Raw genomic sequence first — 7,876 nt, 5'->3', positions numbered from 1 at the left:
GTATCAAACCATCAAAGAATCTTTTCTCACCTTATACTCCTGTTCATGATCGGAGGAGGGGCAAAGCAATTGCCAAGGCACATGCATTAGTTAGATCAAGAAGATCTGTTGCTACTCCTAGTAAGTCAATTGAGACTCATCTTCTTGATGTTGGGCCAAAAGTGCTAAAAAAGGTGGACATTTTCAAGCCTGTACATGCCCAAAGAAAGAAAAAGGTTGAGACTGCAATCAAATCCAAAAAGAGTGGAAGAACCATGTACTCAATGCATGAATTTGGAGCAGCAGACTTCAAGGCTCTGACAAGCATGGAAATTTGGTGAGAGGATTGGGTAAGTTTCAACACTTGTATATATCTATCTAATTCAGTATGTTGTTGCAACAAGTAGATAATCTGTTGCAACAAGTTAACTAGCCGTTGCAACAAGTAGATAATATGTTGAAACAAGTTAACTAGCTGTTGCAACAAGTAGATAATCTACTGCAACAAGTTAACTAGCTGTTGCAACAAGTAGATAATTTGTTGCAACAAGTTAACTAGCTGTTGCAACAAGTAGATAATCTGTTGCAACAAGTTAACTAGCTGTTGCAACAGTTCCTTTATTTTGTTGAATCTGCTGCACCAAGTTAACTAGCTGTTGCAACAAGTAGATAATCTATTGAATCTGTTGCACCAAGTAACTAACTATTTTACTACTTTTACTTTAGTATGTAGATGAAGTCCTGCTTCTAATGCGTATGAGGCAAATCAATTTCTCTGAGTACTATGATTCCACTGACATAATCCTGGACCTCAACTTTTACAACAACATGTCCAAGAGATACGCAGAATTGACAAAAGAGAGCACAGTTCCAAATGTCGTGTCTCTGAAGGTTAGACTTGCTGAATTCAAGTGGGATGATGATATGGTCGATTATTATAGGGGTGTCAGACCCTACCCGGGAGGCAGCTCGTGGGCTGGTGCAAAGAGGGTTTTAACAGTGATGAATATTAATGCCACACATTTTGTCACTCTCGAGTTCATGATTGAAGAGGGAGTGGTAAATGTGTATGACTGCAACGTTCCTGTCTATGAAGAATCTGATTTCTTTTGTTTCATGGAGCCGGTAATGGAATTGTGGCCCAAGTTATTACAACAGAGTGGAATGTTCGCACACTTTCCCGCAAAGTTACTCAATGAATCGTGGGAATTCAATAGGCTACAGAATCTCCCCCGCAATGTCACTGGTAAGGCATGTGGTTCGTGGTCAATTGCTTTTATGGAGGCTTTGCTTACCGGCACAACTGTGACAAAACCCGAAAGTCTAATCAGCGACAACTCTGTAGGGAGGATGCAATGAAGATGGGCATTAGGTGTCATTGAAAAGGTGTTGGAGCCCTAAGATGGGTTGATAAACAGTTCATTGATTTTGCGTTTTTTGGAGCAAAAATGTGGCCTGTTGAACAATTTAAGTATATATTAGGAGTTTTTTTATGACATTATGTAATTTAAGGATATATTAGGTGTTCAGTACTTTTCTAAGGCATTTTGTTAAGTATATATTAGGTGTTCATTATTTAAGTTGTGTTGAATACATTATGTTCAGTGGTTTCAGTAGTTTTAAACAAGTCACAAAATCTAATAGTTGTTGAAGAAGTTGCAACAAGTTTTTAATATGTTGCAACAAGTTTTTAATATGTTGCAACGGATGAGTAAGTTGTTGCAACAAGTTTGTAATTTGTTGCAACAGATGGTTCAGTTGTTGCAACATATGGGTCAGTTGTTGCGACAAATCTAACTGATGTTGAAGAAGTTGCAATGACTAACCCATCTGTTGCAACAAGTTTGTAATCTGTTGCAACGGATGAGTAAGTTGTTGCAACAAGTTTGTAATTTGTTGCAACAGATGGTTCAGTTGTTGCAACATATGGGTCAGTTGTTGCAACATATGGGTCAGTTGTTGCGACAAATCTAACTGATGTTGAAGAAGTTGCAACAACTGACCCATCTGTTGCAACAAGTTTTTAATATGTTGCAACGGATGAGTAAGTTGTTGCAACAAGTTTGTAATTTGTTGCAACAGATGGTTCAGTTGTTGCAACATATGGGTTAGTTGTTGCGATAAATCTAACTGCTGTTTTAGAAGTTGCAACAAGTTGATAATCTGTTGCAACAAGTTTGTGATCTGTTGCAACAGATGAGTCAGTTGTTGCAACAAATCTTTCAATTGTTGAAGAAATTGCAACAACTAACCCATCTGTTGCAACAAGTTTGTAATTCGTTGCAACAGATGGGTTAGTTGTTGCAACAAGTTACTAATATGTTGCAACAAGTGCATTATCTGTTGTAACGGATGAGTAACCTGTTTAAAAGCTTCACATTTAGTAAACAATAAGTATCATTGGTTTTCGTTGTTTACACCTAAATATGGGTGAATCAATTAGTTCTCATCAAATTACACCAATGATCGCTCGATTTGGGAAGTATACGCTTAGTTGATCATATGTCCTGACTCAGAATACCATCAAATTGGTTAGGAACATTTAGTAAACAATAAATATCATTGGATTGTCGTTGTTTACACCTAAATATGGGTAAATAAAGTAGTTCTCATCAAATTACACCAACGATCGCTCGATTTGGGAAGTATACGCTTAGTTGATCATATGTCCTGACTCAGAATACCATCAAATTGGTTAGGAACATTTAATAAACAATAAATATCATTGGATTTTCGTTGTTTACGCCTAAATATGGGTATATCAAGTAGTTCTCATCAAATTACACCAACGATCGCTCGATTTGGGAAGTATACGCTTAGTTGATCATATGTCTTGACTCAGGATACCATCAAATTGGTTAGGAACATTTAGTAAACAATAAATATCATTGGCTTTCGTTGTTTACACCTAAATATGGGTGAATCAAGTAGTTCTCATCAAATTACACCAACGATCGCTCGATTTGGGAAGTATACACTTAGTTGATCATATGTCCTATCTCAGAATACCATCAAATTGGTTAGGAACATTTAGTAAACAATAAATATCATTGGTTTTCGTTGTTTACACCTAAATATAGGTGAATCAAGTAGTTCTCATCAAATTACACCAACGATCGCTCGATTTGGGAAGTATACGCTTAGAATTTCCCATCAAATCAATGAAATTACTGTCTAATCCATTAAGGATGTTAGTAGATAAATATATTGATCACTAAATATCATTGAATCCCTTTGTTTGACACTAAATATCATTGGTTCCCTCTGTTAATAACTAAACATATGTGACTTATATCCTAGTTGTTGCAGCAATTTCATGATCTGTTGTAGCAATTACATAATCTGCCGCAGCAATTGCATAATCTGTTGCAGCAATTACATAATCTGCTGCAACAATTGCATAATCTGTTGCAGCAGTTAAATAACTTGTTGCAACAAGTACATAATCTGTTGCAGCAGTTGTTTAACATGTTGCAACAAGTACATAATCTGTTGCAGCAGGTAACATAGCTGTTGAACAAGTCATATCACTTGTTGGATAAAACAACTCATTCTATTTGTTGGATGAAACAAGATAAGGACTTTCTGCAACAACTCATTCCATTTGTTCTAAAAACTCAAAACACTATAGGAACTTACTGTAACAAGTCATGTCACATGTTGGAAAACCAAGTTAAGTTAGTTGCTGCTAGGGGTGGGCGTTCGGTTCTTCGGTTCAGTTTTCTCATACTTCGGTTTAGCTATTTCGGTTTCGGTGTTTTGAAAGTGAACACCAAACACCGAACCAAACTAATTCGGTTCGGTTCTTTCGGTTTCGGTTTTTTGAAGTTTGGTTCGGTTCGGTTTCGGTTTTTTCAATTCGGTGTTTTCAATTCAGGCTTTCAGCGGCAGCAGCAGCAGCAGTTCAGCAGTAGACAACAGCAGACAGTTTTCAATTGAGCAGCAGTTTTCAATTTTCAGTTCAGCAGTTTTCAATTCAGCAGCAGTTTTCAATTTTCAGTTCAGCAATTTTCAGTTTTCAGTTCAGCAGCAGTTCAACATTTTTCAGTAGTTTTCAACAGCAGTTCAACAATTTTCAGCAGTTTTCAGCAGCAGTTCAGCATTTTTCAGCAGTTTCAGCAGCAGTATTTTTCAGCAGTTCAGCAGTAACATAATGTGAACCTGATAATAAAAGTATATCATCCGGAAAATAATAAAAGTATATCATCCGGAAAATAAGACATATATGAAGAATAAAAGCGTACCTACCTAGAACAATGGGAAAAGGGGTGCACAAGGAAATAAACTAAATTCACAAAGATGGATGAACTATTGACCTGATATTATCTCCTTCTGTCTGAAATTGATCAGGCTTGGATCCAAGTTTCATAAACTTCATCTTTGTGTAAGGAAAAAGTAAAGGGCAACACAGAAGTGTCTATATTTCCAAAATTCACAAGCTTTCAATAAGGAGCGTTGGCTTCTTTACTAATTCTAGTTGTAAGCTCAACCACAACCAACCAAAAATGCCAATCCAGATATACAATCAAACGACTTAATACCTCAAAATATGCAAATTTTTAGCTCTCAAAACCAGAGGCCACCGCCCTTTCTCTAATTGTTTATTCCTCCACTCTTAGTACTACTAAATATTTAAACAACTTCCTTTGCCTTCTCTGGAAAAGCAAACACCAGAATCCACATTCCTCTACTCAATAATCCTCTCTCACCAATGAATTTGAAGGACCTGTAGCAACAAAGAAACATCATCTTAGGTATGTTTTCAAGAACACAACAACCAAAATTGTCTGGAAGATCGCATATATGTGAACAAACATGTACAAACACCCAAAAATTTGTTCTGAACTGGAAAGGAAACGAAGCAAATTTGCTTAAAACAGAGCAGCACATTGAACATATCACTTAACACACAATCAAAATAAACATGCCACAAAGAAAACCACCAAAAACAATTACAAAGACTAGTGAATACATCAAATCCATATTTTCATTTTCTTGAAAAATACAACAAATTAGGAAGAACTCATTTGCAGAAAAATAAAAAAGAGAGTATCTTTACAGAGAATACCAAACAAATCCAATTCAAGGTGCATTTTCAGACATATAACAAAGAGGCAAAGAAGGGATTTTTATTTGAGTGAGTGATCTCCAAGACTCACCATAAAAAGCTACAAAATTTCATGTGAGGGCAAAGGCAAATCAATCCAAACAGAGCAACACAAGAGTGTAAATAACAGTATAAAAGCACTAGAAAAAGCAGAACAACCTTTGGAGGGACAAAGCCAAGAAGACATTCCAAAGACTATGAGAAAAAGATCAAGAAACAACAACACAAAAACCAACCATAAAAGAGATGACTTGTCCCTAAACTTTTGCTAGCCACCAAAGCAACCCCGTGTATTCACTAAAAGCCAATCTCACAATGTTCCCCAAACAAACTTATCAATCTCTTTAGAATCAGCACCACTGCCCCCCACTTTTATGTAATTACCAGTACAGATTATGAAGAAAACTACTCTCCCTACTAATTCACAAAATAGCTGTATTTAGCTCCTTTTTTGTTGTGTATGCTTGAAACTGGAAAGTGAGGTTGGCTTCTTTTTTAGCAAATAAAGGTGTAAAGAATCATCATACTCAAAACTCTAATTATACCCTCTTTCTTCTAAGCATTTGGTACAGTGATACGCACGCCAATCTGACATATAGTCGACTTTTTTGACTTTTTTGCAGCAGTAGTTTTCAGTTTTCAGTTCAGCAGTTTTCAATTCAGTTTTCAGATCTCAAACAACTACTCATTTAATTACAACAAATTCACAACCACCACATATCATGTTACAACAATTAAAACAGTAGCAAGAAGCTCACATCAACTAGTGAAAGAACAAATGAAGTCGATTAGGAGAAGTGTGAGAGAGAGAAATACTTACTCTGTCGCAGTCGGAACTTGGAAGAGAAGTCGCCGTCGGAACTTGGAAGAGAAGTCGCCGCCGAGCTTGGAAGAGCAAACTTTGAGCTCTGAAGCTTTTTTTTTTTTTTTTTTTGCAGTGAACCAAGCTCTGAAGCTTTGGGTAGTGAAATTAGGGATTGATACATTGATACGTTATGTCTGATTGATACAAAAGATGAAAAGAATGAAGTGGGCTTGGGTTATTTTCGTTTGGGCTTAAATTAAATAGGGCATGGGCTTGGACTATTAATAATTTTGGCTAAGACATAATATTTCGGTTTAAACCGAAAACCCGAAAACCCGAATACTAAACCCCGAACACCGAACCGAATCCCGAAATTTTGAAAAGTGAAACCGAACCCGAACCGAAAACCCGAACACCGAAAAACCGAATTAATTCGGTTCGGTCCGGTTTTTCGGGTTTCGGTATTTATGCCCAGCCCTAGTTGCTGCAACAAGTACATAATCTGGTTGGAAAAATCCCAACAAGTTACACAGCTGTTGCAACAGAATTTTTACTTGGTGAAAACTGTTCAGAAATTGCAAAACCACAGAACATACATTGGTGATTTGAGCAAGATCAACATATCATTTAAACTAATTTTACTAACAAAAACAACATAAAAATGTCATAAAGTCCAATTTCACAAACACAAACAATAGTAATTATTATTACAAGACATTGCAAATTTAACAACTAGGGAACAATTCGGTTTGGGCATGTAGTTTTTTTATGGCCAGCTGTTTTGCATATGGAGCATTTGTTTTTCCTCGTTGCAAGTGATTCCCCGATTCCACGCCTCCTCTTTGTCCGTCTTCTTCCCGATTTGCTCGGATCAACATGTGGAGGAGGTATTTCTCTCTCTAAAATCTCCATAGGAACTTCCCAAGATTCTTCAGAAGGCACAGGATTCATTTCCTCACAGTATGCAATTATGTAATTCTCCACCCTGTAATATGGAGATGAGTAGTCATAAATCCGCCTTCCAAAGTCTTCACCATATTGGACTCGAAGCGCTGCCATAGCATGTGGGCAATGTATTTTGTCCAGGTCAAAAACTCTACAAGTACAAGATCTTATTTGCAGATCGACTGTTGCAACTGAACCGTGGCCGATGACGCTGAACTTGTAGTTGGCAATTTGACGGGCCAATAACTTATTACCCACGTTGACAAATTTTGATTTTTTTTTCCATTAAGGGAACAAAGATGGTTGGTGAGTCGATGAACTCCATACGCCTCTCATGAAATTTCTCAGTAAACCTCCTGTTTATGGAATCAAATAGAGCAGTAATGGGAAATTCTCTTTCAACATTGAACATTGAGTTCATCGACTCAGCAGCGTTTGTCGTCATAAAATCATACCTGACAAAACAAACATATTAGTGTTGGAACATGTGGCTGAGGCTCAGCTGTGTCAAAAATCACAACAAGTACAATATCTGTCGCAACAAGTTACCTATTAGTTGCAGCAAAGACGTTACTTGTTGGAAACAGAAATGTGAAAATACCTATTTCCGGGGCAGAATGCCCTGCTCCATCTGTGGAATCAAGCACGTTCAAGATGTTCGGTGACCCCAGGAACCAAATCTTTGATTTGATTGAAATGGTCATTGAAGACATCAATATTGTATGCTTTTGTTGCTTTATAAAATTGAGATACGACCGCCCCATTGTGAAAGGTGGTTCTCAGATTTTCCCCTAGGTGCCTCATGCAAAAACCATAATGACATGTAGGGAAGACAATTGAAACCGCCTTTTTGATACTTGGATGTCTATCAGAAATTATGTATAACTCAGGGGTATCCTCTATATAGCTTCTCATTTGTTCAAAAAAATATTTGTACGAAGCATCACACTCCTTGTCCACCACACAAAATGCCACTGGAAAAATATGATTCTCCGCATCTTGTGCAACTGCTGACAACAACACTCCTTCGTACTTGCTCC

At 37.1% G+C, this 7,876-nt stretch overlaps 1 long non-coding RNA gene across 1 annotated transcript; it reads right to left on the bottom strand.

Annotated features, from left to right (window-relative positions):
* Positions 1-3,674: 3,674 nt before the first annotated feature.
* Positions 3,675-5,577, bottom strand: LOC132610940 (uncharacterized). The gene is made up of 3 exons (XR_009571377.1): positions 5,323-5,577; positions 4,296-4,705; positions 3,675-4,140 (listed from the first exon to the last, which is right to left on the bottom strand). It is a non-coding gene; the product is annotated as an uncharacterized LOC132610940 (long non-coding RNA).
* Positions 5,578-7,876: the final 2,299 nt, after the last annotated feature.

The sequence above is a fragment of the Lycium barbarum genome, chromosome 9, assembly GCF_019175385.1.
Source record: "Lycium barbarum isolate Lr01 chromosome 9, ASM1917538v2, whole genome shotgun sequence".
In the NCBI taxonomy this organism is placed as follows: Eukaryota; Viridiplantae; Streptophyta; class Magnoliopsida; order Solanales; family Solanaceae; genus Lycium; species Lycium barbarum.
This window is presented reverse-complemented; position numbering and strand designations above follow the sequence as displayed.